Source organism: Balearica regulorum, chromosome 1 (assembly GCF_011004875.1).
Source record: "Balearica regulorum gibbericeps isolate bBalReg1 chromosome 1, bBalReg1.pri, whole genome shotgun sequence".
Taxonomy (NCBI): domain Eukaryota; kingdom Metazoa; phylum Chordata; class Aves; order Gruiformes; family Gruidae; genus Balearica; species Balearica regulorum.
The window spans coordinates 52,622,106-52,635,917 of record NC_046184.1 but is presented as its reverse complement, the minus strand read 5'-3'; the positions used below and the strand labels follow the sequence as shown (position 1 = coordinate 52,635,917).

General features: G+C 37.5%; 1 protein-coding gene across 1 annotated transcript in view; it reads left to right on the top strand.

Moving 5' to 3' along the window:
* The window catches only part of ANKS1B (ankyrin repeat and sterile alpha motif domain containing 1B), a 450,874-nt gene that overhangs the window by 330,606 nt on the left and 106,456 nt on the right, over positions 1–13,812 (top strand).

The window sequence follows — 13,812 nt, the reverse complement described above, 5'->3', positions numbered from 1 at the left end:
TGTAGGGGGGACCATAGCTGTTCTTGTGGTGATTCTTAACATGGAGAGGGTCTGTCTGTTCCATGCAACTAGAAGAATGAAAAGGCTTTCAATGGTCGGTATTCTCAGTAGGTTTCAGGACAGGGTTAGATAGGCCAATACAGTTATTCATTGTCAATCACTATTCTTCAGTGAACTCACCTCTTCTGCATCATATCCAGCATCCATTCCTGAATACACCTTTTTCTGTCCAGTCTTCCTTTTCTTGACTATTTCTGGCATTTTTCTAGTTCTTCTCCCTCGTTCTTCTCTTCTAATATATGTCTTCTTTTCTGCTATTGTTCAGCTGCTGACTTGGAGGCATAGCTGGGTTTTGTTAAAGCCACACAATTCTCCTCCTTCCTACCCTTTCTCATCCCTTAGAGATGTAGCAAAGTATTAACTACTGATACCAGTTTTCCCCTTCATGTTGTGCTGTGATGGGTGCTAAAAAAAGAAACATTTTTTTATTCCCTCTCTGTAGTGTATTTTCTAGGAAGAAGAGTAAGATTTTAAAACGGGTTTGTTGGGTTTTTTTTCATTCTAGTATGTTTTCCCTGCTATAGAGTCTAACAATAGCCCTTCAATGACTACCACATGTCTTCTTCCTGAGCAGATGCAAGGAATTCAAAAGTAGTAAGACTTCATTTTAACCCATTCAAGACAGGCTGTCCTTGCATTGAAGATTGTACCTGCCAGTGTACCTCCTGAATTAAAGTATGCTCTTAATAAAAAGAAAAGTGAAAATTGGAAAGATACACTGCATTTGTACTGTTTGAATGTCCTCTGCACAATAACGAGCATGGGATGCACCATCAGAAAATTGCTCTATTAGATCCTATGAATCCTTTCCAGGTCTTCCTTTAAAGTTACTCAGTGTCCTAAGAACAAGGATTTAGCTAATGGCATAAAACTTGAGAGTGACCAATGAGTGTTAAACAAAGTTTCCTGCTTTTTGTAGGCAAAGATAATGACGTAGAGGATCAAGTCAGCAGGGAGAAACATATGTGCATGAATAACGCTCAAAGAGATCTAGTTCAATGAGATATATTTAACCTTTCTTCAGCCCAAAACTGCCAAAGATAAGCTGTCATTGTCAGATTCTTCTGAACTGGGGGGAAAATACATTTCACTGGAGAAATGCTCCTTCCTTTTAAACAACACATGATTAAGATATAACTTACAGTATTACTAATTGATTCTCTGTGAACAAGATGAGAGATACGTGAAGTTTCTTCATTTCTCCAGCAGTGTTCTGCCAGCGATACCAGATGCAGTTCATAAATAGGACAAGAAAATTTATCACCCAGGCTCTCTTATTATACAGGGGATAAAGGATTTAAATGGTCCTTGAAAAACCTTTCTCTTTGAGATGTAGAATGATTAATTCCAGGAAGATATCATGGGAGCTAAATGTTTAAACTAAACCCTGACCAGCATCTTGATCCCATGTGAGTGCCAGTACAGTGCATTTCTGCCTATTTACTCTATTTAAAGGGTCTAGACAAATTTCTGTCTTCTGTCAGAATATTACTGAGCAGCTGCAGCACATTATATCCCTGCAGACAATAAATTTGCTTTTGCACATGATATAGTTTAAAAATGTATGAAAGGTCTTGTTAATTTGTACTCACCAGTAAAAGATGAAGTTCTGTCATGGGAACTTAATTTGGCAAGGATATAGCCTGGATCCATTTGAAAACATGGTGGATTATTTTTTATTATTTCATTTATCTATTTTTCAACAGCTTTTGTAAGACTCATGACATCTGCAAGATTAGAGGAATTTGCTAGCTATGGTGGCAGCTGCTCTTTTTTAAAGACTTAACCTCTCCTAGAATCCTTTTGATAAGGCATTCTCTGACTATCATATTAGTCTTATCAATTTATTTACAATTTATATTTCTAAGACCACCTATTCATAAAGGAGAATATAAATACACATTTCAGGTTCATCAGCAGTTAATTTACAATATGAAAAAGAGAAGTTTCTAAAACAACTTAGATTTGTATTTCTTATGTTTTATCTCCTATTTTCATGACAACTGTAGAAAGATATTATTTCTCAGTCATTATATACGTGGATCAGTCAGGATATAAAAAAGGGTTATAGGGCAGTATCATTTCTTTCTTCTCTGAGAATTTGGATTAAATTGATGACAGCAGCAGTGGACATATAGTTAGCATGTCTCTGACATCGTCCTGTTCTTGAAGGATCTCTATTCATACTATACAAACCAGTATTAATTAGATCTGTCTTCTAGGTCAGCTGCTTAGTTTGGGAGAACAGTATTTCAATACCCGTTCAACAATGATTGAAATATACTGTGACTGGCGGTGTATGGAGGGGACACCTGAAGAAGGAATGGATGTGACATAGTCGTGTATTTTCAGGTTCCTCTTTTCCATCTATTTTTGGGTGGGAAGGAAAGGGATTCTGGCCAGACTGTTGTCCTGGGTTTGGCTGAGAGAGTTAATTTTATTTCTGGTAGCTGATATAGATTACAAAATCCTGTGGTTTGGATTTTGTATGAGAATAATGTTGATAACACACTGATGTTTTTAGTTGTTGCTAAATAGTTGTAGTGTCTACACTAAGTCAAGGACTTTTCAGCTTCACACACACAGCCAGGTGCACAAGAGGCTGTGAGAGCACAGCCAGGACAGCTGACCCAAACTAGCCAAAGGGATATTCCATACTGTATAACGTCATGCTCTGTATATATCTGGGGAAGTGAGCTGGGAGGTGGAATCACTGCTCAGAAACAGACTGGGCATCTTTTTTTTTCCTTTGCATGTGGTGAGCAATTGCATTTGTGCATCACTTATTGTTATTATCATTATTATCATCATCATTATTATCATGATTATCATTATTATTATTCTCTTACTTTGCTATCCTATTAAGCTGTTTTTATCTCAACCCACAAGTTTTGGATTTATTTTTTTTTTTCATTCTCCTCCCCTTGGTGGAGAGGGGTGAGCACACAACTGTGTGGTGCTGGGGTTAAAGCATGATAATGTTAATAAGGTCAAAAGATGTCTACAAGTTGGCAGAGAAAAAAGAGCTGAGCCATTGGAAATACCATGACCTTCCTTTAGTGGCCTGGCTTTGAAGATGATAGGCATGAATTCAGAGGGGAGGGCTAAGAGGGGCACACAAGGCTGTTAAAAGGAAGGCCTGGAGTATGAAACTTTGGCCTCTCTCTTAAGTCTGATTTAACACTGCAGAAGCAATCTCCATTTTCACAAGATGGTGATGAAGTAGGGAAAAGACTACCTATGTAGCATGCAGCCAAGCCTCTAGAGCTCTTTGCTTTAACTTTTCTTTTATAACCCCAGCAACAACGTAAAGTGAAGTAGTAATATCTGTAGCAATTAGTTAGTTATCATGATGTATATATCCTGGCACAAATTTAAGTGTTATTTACAAGTGAATGTTTGTTGAAAAAACATTTATAGTCCTTGCTATAATAATATCTTCCAGATTTTATGTGTTTTTTAAAAGTCAGCTTAAAATAATTTAACCTCAAGTGTGCAGTTTAATTTCATTTTATGTATAAGAAAATCTTATTATCTCTAAAAGTTCAGAACAGCATCAAATTTGTGACCTTATGTTAATTTTCTACCAGTCTACTTCTTGGATTTTTTTCTTTTGTTTTAATATATGGCCATGGTAAGTTCAAGGGCATTAATATTTATTTCTGAATGTGTTCCATTGCCAAGTGGAAAAATGGGATCAGAAGCAATATTAAGATAGAAAATAGTCGAGCAAATCAAAAAAGGAGGGAGAAGTAGTAAATTTTGATTTACAGATAAAGGATTAAAAGACATAGGGAAAAAATGTCACCATTTTACTGCTCTGTTTTCTTGCGGGAGTAATACTCTGAATACGCTGTAGCATCAGGAAAATAAAAAAACCCTAAGCAGCTGGAGGACTTAAGGGCATTGGCGTCTTGGATATATCTGTCTTCTGTCCTGTCATTACTTACAAAAAACATGGAAGTAGCACAGAAGTTTTCAAATCCTATTCAACAAGTGCTAATGGGAGACATAATTATTTTAAAGCACTTTGTACCTACCGTATTAGAGACTTTCTGCAGTATTGTGACTTGGCTTTCTCATAGACTATCTGATGTTGGCACTCTCACTGGATAGATAACAGGCTGAAGACAGCTGAAAGCACATATTTGTCGACTTGACTCTCTGATGGCTTACGTGGTCTCAGAGAAATGTTTGATGTATTGCAGGTCAGACCCAAAACATTCAACACACATCATGGTTCTGTGGTGACTGCCAGGGAAAAATCTGGTCCAGCTTCTCATGCAGTGCATATGGAAATATACTGGTGCACTGAAAAAGCTTATTTTGTCTTTGCTGTTTGGTAATTCACCCTGACCACTTTGTCAGGGAACTTGCCCCTTGGAAACAGAATTTCTGTGTTTTCTCCATTAGTTGTAATGTGCTAGGTCATACATGAAACAGAGTTTCACACAAAAAGACGTGCCTGTTCTCAGAGGCATGAAACACCAGGATCTTGTGCCATGGCTGTTCGGAAGCACAGGACTCCTGCATGCAGCTGATTCACTGTTGAAGACCTTGTCATGAGCTAGAATTGCCAACTGCCAAGTTTTGAATATGTCTACATTTAAATAAATGGGGTGGGACAGAGGATGAGGGGGGTCATGGAATGGATGAGAACACTCAGTTCTCTAAGCAGAGCAGACCAGACATGGAGCAATGTGGTTTGTGATAATAGCGCCGAGGACTACTTGAAGAGATAATTGAAATAGTTAGAACAACCTAACTCAGGATGAAATAGACCAACGTAGGACACAATTTGACATAAGGTGAAAATGATCACTTTGTCCTGTGAAAATCTTCAATGTATAGAGAAGACCTGCATTTTGGTAGAAGAGACTCCATTTGCCAAAAGGCTTACTTTTAACTTTTCAGAAAAAAACGCCACCTCTATAAGTTTCACATAATCAAATATATACATTTAATTTTTGTGCATAACAGACTTTCAGTTGTTGTTAAAACTTCACAATTCAGTGTAATTGTTCAGGAGAAGCCAGCAAAAGCACTTCCACAACAACTTCAAAAGCCTCTCTTAAATCTGGAGGAACTGGCTATCAAAGAGTGTCAGCCAAAGCACTAACATAATACTGTCAATTCAAATCATAATCTAAATAGAAAATAATGTTTCACTTTAGAGCACTTTAAAATAGTTCATCTTTCCTCACACTGGATATACTGTCAGATTAGCAGAAAACTGTTAACAGTACAGTTCTTTATTCCCCTAGTTAATCAAATAATATGAAAATTTTCAGCAATAAGTAACACTGTTGTGTTTGGTTTTTTTTAATCCAATATGGGCATCATCCAAAGCCCATGGCAACAGGAAGGAAAAGTAATGATATCTTCCTGAAACCCATCAGCTTGTTATGGAATTAGTCTCCCTGGAGATGACATCTGAACCCCTTTCTACTGTTTTCTATTGCGAGCATGAAGTGAGGGTGATAATAAATATAGCTGTTAAAGAAATTGGTCTGCTTTATCAAATGCAAGTTTGTTTACTTTTAATTAGAAAAGCTTTTCTGAAGAAAAAAGGACTGTTTATTCTTTGTACATCATCCATTTTCTTTCGTAAATTTGTCTCTGTCTAGCTTCATAACTACCTCTTGTCATGCTAGCAGCAGAATGTTTCTTTTCCTAGACATTCCTTATTGCTGAAATTTCTGCGAGAAGGCATGGTAGTGTAGATTTTATTATGAAAGGCTGCCATGTCTGGACCTTGAGCTAAGAACTGAAACTACTGAAGTCCTTTCCGGTGACATTCTGCCCAGTACGTGCCCTGGAACTCTTTTTGCAATTAGAAAAAGACCCACTGAAATATTACTGTTATTCTAAATCCATAAAAAACAGTTCGTCTTAAAAATCAGTATTAAATAGAAAAAAAAATCTGATTATGAACTGAACTAACAGTCAAATAAAGAAGAATTCTTCTGCCTGCTTTAATAACTTTTCTTTTCTTCTTATTTTTTAGGTTATTGTTTTCCTGCTTCAGGTCAGTCCTCCCCTCCCCTTAATGTGCCAGAACTGCAGGGCTTAGTCATCCCTTCCCCTTCCTCTCCTCTCCCAGTGACAGAACTTTTCATTTATGCTTTCGTTCTTTGAAAAAGCTAAAGCAACATTTGTGTTCTCCTCATGATTTATCCGTAATCCCCTGAAGTTCAAGGAAAACTTGAGCAGAGTATTTTTCAGAATATATGGGTAATAAAATGTGCCTCAGAAGAGCTTCTCAGGTTCCCAATTTAAAATTCTTGCATCGCTCTTTCTGCTGTTGTGGACAAGACCCTAAATAACATTTTAATGTTGATCACTGACTCCTGATCTAGGAAAACAGGATTCTCTTGAGAACCCATTAACACCATGTAGTTACCGGGAAGAATTACTGCTGGGCAATACGGACACCTCCTGACCTGTGGGGATTAAACATTTGGCATCTGCAGGCCTATTCATTTTTAAATTGAGAAGCCTGGGCATGAGGTTGATGCTAAATCTTCTTCATGATAAGGCAAGGCAAGTAATTATCAGTGGGCCATGGGAGCAACTGTCAACTTTTCTTTTTTTTAATGGTATATGTATGGTTTCAGGTAAAAGGAAGTAGTAGCTTGGAGATTCTCATTTGTTAAAAAAATGTTACCAAACTAAAGCCATTGATCTTATATTTTAGAATGCTGCTGCTCAATTTAAGCTATTTTAGAGCAGCTCTTGGGATGTCCAATCCAGGTATGAACAAGTTTCATTAAAACATAATGAATTAGAACTCGCTGACCATCCTTTTAAAAGCAGTACATCCATTAAACTAAGCTGATTAGAATTTGATCCAAAAGGGAGGATCTGCGGACACCAATGGAGGGAGACTGGACCTTGTGTTGTAGTCTGATGGGAGATGGATCCCTTTGGCATTGAAATCAGTGTTTTCCCACAAAATATTGCTGTTTTCCTTTGACAGTTATGTAAGAATAAACATTTCCCATAGTAAAGAGAGAGAATGTGGCAGAAATTCGAAACCCAACTACAACAAAAAACAAACGATCAAAACCAGATTGATTTCAACTAAGTATGGCATGTACCACTGTTGGCAGTGCAAATGTACTCTGTAGGGATGATCACCTGTATTTCACACTGTCAGAGTGCTTGCCTGGAAACTCTTTAATGATTTCAGTTCTGCAAAGTGCTGAGCAATTTCCCAAGTACCTGTGGCTCCCACTGGCTTGCTTTGGGTCACCACACTCAGAGGCATAAACCCAGAGCGAGATATTGCGCCCCTGCTGAAACTGGGACTGTGAAGAACAGAAAATAAGAAAAAGTGATTGCTAAATAGAGTGTGGAGAGGAACTGGTAATGCTTTCTACTGTAGGAAATTATCTGGTTTACTTGGTATGTTTTATATTTAGTATGCATCCCGGTGTTTTGACTGCTTCCCTTCTATGGGATGTGTTTGGCCTGTAAAGGGCATTGGTTACTCCCTATGCATTTGGAAGCATAAACAACAGATGTTTCTGATGATATGTAGGTTATCATTGATTACTATATTCACTGAAGGATCAAATAGTAATACTTTACATATAGTAGTTTACAAAATACAGTCATGATGGCATGCTAGTGCACAGATCAGAAATAACTTCTAGCATCCTTTAAATTTGCATTTCACATAACTTGTCAATTTGTGCCACTGGCTGCATTGATTTTTCCAGCTTGATTTTTAAGGTATTTATGGTCATTGGCTATATTAGTATTTCTTCTGAACAGCTCTTCTTTTCTAGAATTTGAATTTTATTTCACAAAACCTATAGCCCTAAAAGCTGTGTGGAAAAAAAAATTAATAGGTGAAATAAATAGAAGAAAAATGATGACGCAAGTCTACCTATGTTTGCACAGAGAAGTTCCAAGTTGGATTTTAAGGTTTAAGAGTTATGAATAGCAGTTTACCTGGGTATTTAAGTCCATCAAATGATGAAAAAGGGAAGTTAAGGAGTACAATCTGAAGGTTACAAATCTTATCCTGTGTGGCAGCTCATTGTTGGTACTTGGACTTAGGAATTACTTCGGCTTTTTACTGTCACTCAAAAGGAATAAAGTCCAGCAAACCATCTGAGCTTCACTGGGGAAAAGGTAGACCAGTGCTAATTGGCAGAGGAGAGAGAACACGCATGATCATAATTAGAGTACCTTCTGCTGAAAGTATCATATTACTTTGTTTCCCCCTGGATAGAGACTGGAAGAGTCAAGGTATTTTCCCCAAATTTCTTTACTGCCATGAAAGTATTTTGAATTATACACACTGGTGGAATTATCACAGTAAATTTGATATGAAATCTATACATTACTGAAATGAGAAAAAAAATATAAAGTGAGTTATCTATTCAGATAGGAGCATTTGGCCTTTAATAATTTATTCTGACATATCCAGGACTTGGCTAAAGGTCACCAGCAAAGGCAAATCCCTTGGATTTGTGGAGTTTGTCGTATTGAATGCGGGGAGTTTTTACTCTGTAACAGACCTGGACATGGTCCCTGCTTAGATCCAAATACCCTGCCTGCCATTTGGAGATGAGTCCTTGAGGCATACCTGCCTTAATGCCTCAGGCCGAGTAATACATTCAGTAGACTTTTCACAAGATGAAGTATGCTGATTAGAAATGTGCTGTACCCATTCTTAGAGCGATTTATAGTGAAAGACTAACTTTTTCAATGAGTTACATTAATTTCTGGTAATTATCATGCAATAACAATTCAATCTGGCAAATATTTTGTCATTTAACTAAGGTGGTGGTTATTGCCCATTACAGTTTGCTTGAGATTTTGTACAGCTTATGGATAGGCAAACCTTCACGTGTTCATACAGAAATTATAAGAATATAATAAACATATTGTATAATGCTCACATCTAGTTGCAAATATTACAAGGAACTGCAATTTGAGAATAATATGATTGCTAATTGTCAAGATTTTTCCATTAAATGAAAAAGAAGACTACTTTCTTGAACTACTTTTTTTTATTTTGAAAAACCTTTCAAAGTTACCTTCTGCCTTTCTTGGTTTTGGTGAGCTGAGTTTCCCTTTAAATGGTAATGTACAGAAATCCTTCTAAGTAAATGTATCAATGTCTGACCCCGAATCATTTACTTATGAAAAGACACTATATAAATACCTCAGAATGAATTGGCCTGGTGGCACTCCATGTTTACCGAGCTAATTTATATCCTGCTTAAGCAAGTTCCAGTGTCCGAGAGAGTCAGTGGGAAGGTACCCGAGTGACTGAGGGCAGAACTTGGCTCATACAAATTCATCATTCAAATAGAGACATTTTTCTAAATGCCAGCTGTGAACATTGAAGCTAGAGTTTATTTTTTGATGTATATTTAACAACAAAATATCTGCAGGATTTATTTGGTCTGACCCCTGTGCTGCCCTGTCTCTTTCATAGGATCACCAGTAATTTAAGTTGGAAGGGACCTCTGGAAGTCATCTGAGCCAAACGCCTGCTCAGGTTAGATCAGCTTGCTCAGGGCCTTGTCCAGTAAAGTGTAAATATCTCCAAGGATGGTGATTCAACAGCTTCTCTGTGTAACCATTCCAGTATTTCTCTACTCGTGAATATTTTTCTTCTGAAATCTAGGATTTCCAGTGTTGCAACCTGTGTCTATTGGCCCCTCGTCCTATCACTGCGCACCTCCGAGAAGAGTCCGGCGACATCTGCTCTATACACTCCTGTTAGGCTGCTGAAGATAGCAGTAGCATCCCCACTTACCCTTCTTTTCCCAGGACTGAACAAGCACAGTTCCCCCAGGCTCTGCTCAAGTGGAGGGTTGATGTGCAAGTGTAACTGCTTGGAGCTTACATACAGCTTTACTAACAGCACGTAAGAGGGCACACTGTCCAGATCCCTCCTTCTTAGTTATGTTGGTTGAGAGCCCTGAAAGGAAACAGGACCAGAAAAATATGTTTTCAAATACTGAAGTCCTCAGATACAACTGGGAATATACATTAGAACCTGAGGTTTTATGTGTCACTGCACCATTTGTATTCAATGGTATAGTCCTTTTACCATAAAACAACCTTTAGACATTAAAAGAGATTACTTCCTTCATAAAGACAGACACACAAAAAACCCCACCCTTTTTTGATCCAGTGTACAATTCCACAAATGCATCAGATTTTTTTCTAAGCATTTAAAAAGCACTGCAGTAGTATGCTATCCATGTACTGGTGTAAAGAGATGTAATCTAATTTAAAAACTTAAGTTGAGCAGTTTGTGTGCTTAGGTAGTAAAACTCTTCTCAGCAATGTCTCCTGCAGCTGAGCAGCTCTGCTGTCTGGTCAAAAATTTACAGGTATTTGCTAGAGGATATTGTTCCTGCTCAACTTTCTTTGCTTAGTTTTGGGCTACCATAGAAGTCTGTGCTCATGGGTGAGTTGTGTAGCTGTCAGTCTATCTGACCCCACTACAGCAGCAACATGTACAGTGCAGCAAATGTGGTACTGGAAGCAGTTCTGCTCCAAAGACGACTTTTTTTTTTTTCCTTTCAACTTTTCCCATGACTTGTACAAAGGCTCAAGCAAAATGTTGTCCTTGTGCTTTTATTTCTCCTAGTATCATAATAAGTCTCTCAAGAAAGAAATTAAGTTTTCAGTCTAGATTTGTCCTACAAAAACCCAGGATGCTTTCGCTTACAATTCCTTCGCAAGTCTCGATTGTAACTTTTTTGGTACCTAACTACTTCCAACACTTTGTGTTTCTGTGTCATCTTCAGTTTGGGGAAAATCCCAAGTGTTTTCTTCAATATGATAGGTGAATACCATTCCTTCCCTCCTGTAGCTAGCATAGGGAGTGAAGTGACTTAGTTATGCAAAATCTCTGGCAGAAGTACAAAAACTTCTCAGAAAGAAGTTACAAGACCTGTCAGAAGTGGCTCCTCCATTTGGTGTTGTCAAACAACAGCCTCTGCCATAAGTAGCAGCATGATTCCTCCCTGTTCTGGCAGGAAATCAGCTGGGGGTAATAATTAAGCACCACAGAGTAGCAAATTGCTGCGTCTGCACTTCCTTCCTCATTTGCTTTTCCTCAACTGTCCACTACGTGTCAAAGATAACTGTCACTTTCAGACTGGTCTGTTAAACTTCATTATTATTATTATCATCCAAGCTAGCTGATTTGTGCCAGTTGTCTTCCTTGCCTTCTTGTTCAGAACACTAAAAAACTATTTCACAATGATATAAATTTTCTGCTTTGCCCTTTGCACAGCCAGAGTTTACCCTGGGCAAAGAGAATTTCTCTTTGCTCACAAGCAAAATGTTTGCACGGAAGGGGAAGGAAAATAAGGAAGAGGAAGCAGGAGTAGGACAGGGATGGGGACACATAAATGAATATAGGACTTTGAGGAGAACAGCCATGACAGGGTTCAGCCTTCTGTATTCAGGAAACCCTCAACAAATAGTGTACAATGTGATTTTGTTTAAATGTCTGCTTTTCCTACTGTAGAGACGAATATCAGGAATTGATATGCTCCTAGTGTGTATAGCATACTTATTAGGGATTTCTTTCTTCCTTTCTTTCTTTCTTTCTTTTTCTTTCTCGTTCTTTCTTTCTTCTTTCTTCTTTCTTTCTTCTCCATATGTAACATACCTATTTGCATTGGAAGCATCTGGTCATATTCACTTTGTAGTCTGTCTTCTGCTGTAGTTCTTTTGTAATTTCTTCAGTGGTAATTCTCAGTGGCCCTAGTGATTGACTAGGTGTTAGGTTTTGTCTTTTGTTCTGAACATTGTTGGATTGATCAGTCAATCTGATAAAACAGTGGCTTCACTCAGCTTTATAAATGCTTTATTTAAACCAAATAATTGAAAAATTTATTAGACTCTAGGACGGCTGCTGTCTCACTTTGAACCACCTCTATAGAAATGGGATGCAAAAATAATATCAAGCTTTATTATAAGAAAAACATTTTCAGGGAAATGTCAAAAACTACAGTGGAGCAAATAAACCTTTGGCTTGAGAGACTAAATACAAAAATTATAAAGCATTAAATAGATCTGGTTTGACTAAGGGCACAGATTTTGGGAATATTTTTGTAACTTTTCATACATGAGTCTGCCAATGACTGAAATACCAAAGGAGAAGACTTTTATTCACAAAAGAATATATGGCAGCAAAAGCATAAGATTAGTAAAAGAAAGGAAAAAAACCTTGAGAGTTCGGTACCAGTGAGGTAAAGCATCATTGAGATACAGTGTATGACTACTGTGGAAGCAGCTAAAACTTTCTCATTTGGGATCTTTTAATCTAGACGAGACAAAAACTAAAAAATACAGGGATTAGACTTGCATTTGCAGAGAGTTAATGGGACATTAATAAAGATTTTCTCCAGCTCTAACGTCTATGAATCAGTTTAATGCAGGAAAGTCCAAAACGTTGATGTGAAAGACAGAAAATGACAAAAGAGATTATACTTCAAATGGTCATTGATATGGACACTGATAAAACAGATTTACAAAGTTGATGTTAGATAGAAACTTGAAGCCGTTGATGCAATATCTCACAGTGGTTAGGAAAGTAAACAAATGACAGCGATGTGGCAGCAGAGGACAAGAGCAATAACCAGAAGAAACTAGCACACACAGATCCAGTAAGACAACCCTAAAGTACTTTGCTTGGCCAGTGGCACTATACTATAGACAGAAATTAGGCTTGTAAAGATGAGCAAGCCCTTACCTATGAAGACATATTGTCATGCTGATATTCCTTAGAAAACAAAAAAAAATTAGTAAGATTCCCTGTTATAAGATTTTTACACTAAAAATGTAAGCATGTTCAATTCCAGTTTGCAAAATTTGTCTCTTAAATGTCTTAATTTGAAAGTCTAGTATCCATTTGAGACACTCATTTATGGACCTCAAATGTCTGCTGTTTGGGCTTCCATGACCATGACCTTTTTAGAGTTCCTAACACAAAATTTAGGACAGGAAATGATTGTGTCTTGGATGCAGAAGCATCTTGGATGCCAGGCTTCCTCACTGTTACCAAACTCCTTTTCACATTTCTAATTTATACCAAAACTTGAGATACTGTTCCAAAGGTGATGCTACTGTAACTCTTGTTCTTATTTACCATGATTGCTCTTTTGTCCCAGACCCCTTTTTTAGTCCTTTATTTTGTAATACAATTTCTGTTGCTTGTTTCAGATGTTAAAAGGGTGTGTTTTATTGTAATGATTACTGTATTCTATCATGTTTTTAATAACATCCAAGATACTCTGCATTTATCAGGGGAGTTCTCATTTGGCAGTTAAATTATTTTTATCATAAAGTGGATATTATCAGACTCTTTGAGAGGAAGCATGAGACTGAAAAAATGGGACAAAGATCAAAGCCAGCAGCTACACAGAGTTTCTTGAGAGGAATCCCTGACTGGAAAAGAGAAGCTGGCTGACGGCATTTTTTTGTACAACTAATGAAAATTTCCCAAGAGGTTAAACCTTCTAATAGTTTGGAAGATGTAATAAAAAACTAATTTCAGAGTTTTCCTACAGAGTTCCCAACAATATTTCATACGTGTTCAGTTTGCCCTTTGCTGCTGGTTCTTTTTCACCACCTTAAGTTTCTGTCCTGCAACCACGCGCAGAATCAGTCCTGTTTATTTCAGTGCTTATTCCCAGAAAAACTGTGGACTAGGGTCTCATTGCTCCGGATTCTTCTCTAACCTTTTTTATTGAGAAGCTCTGA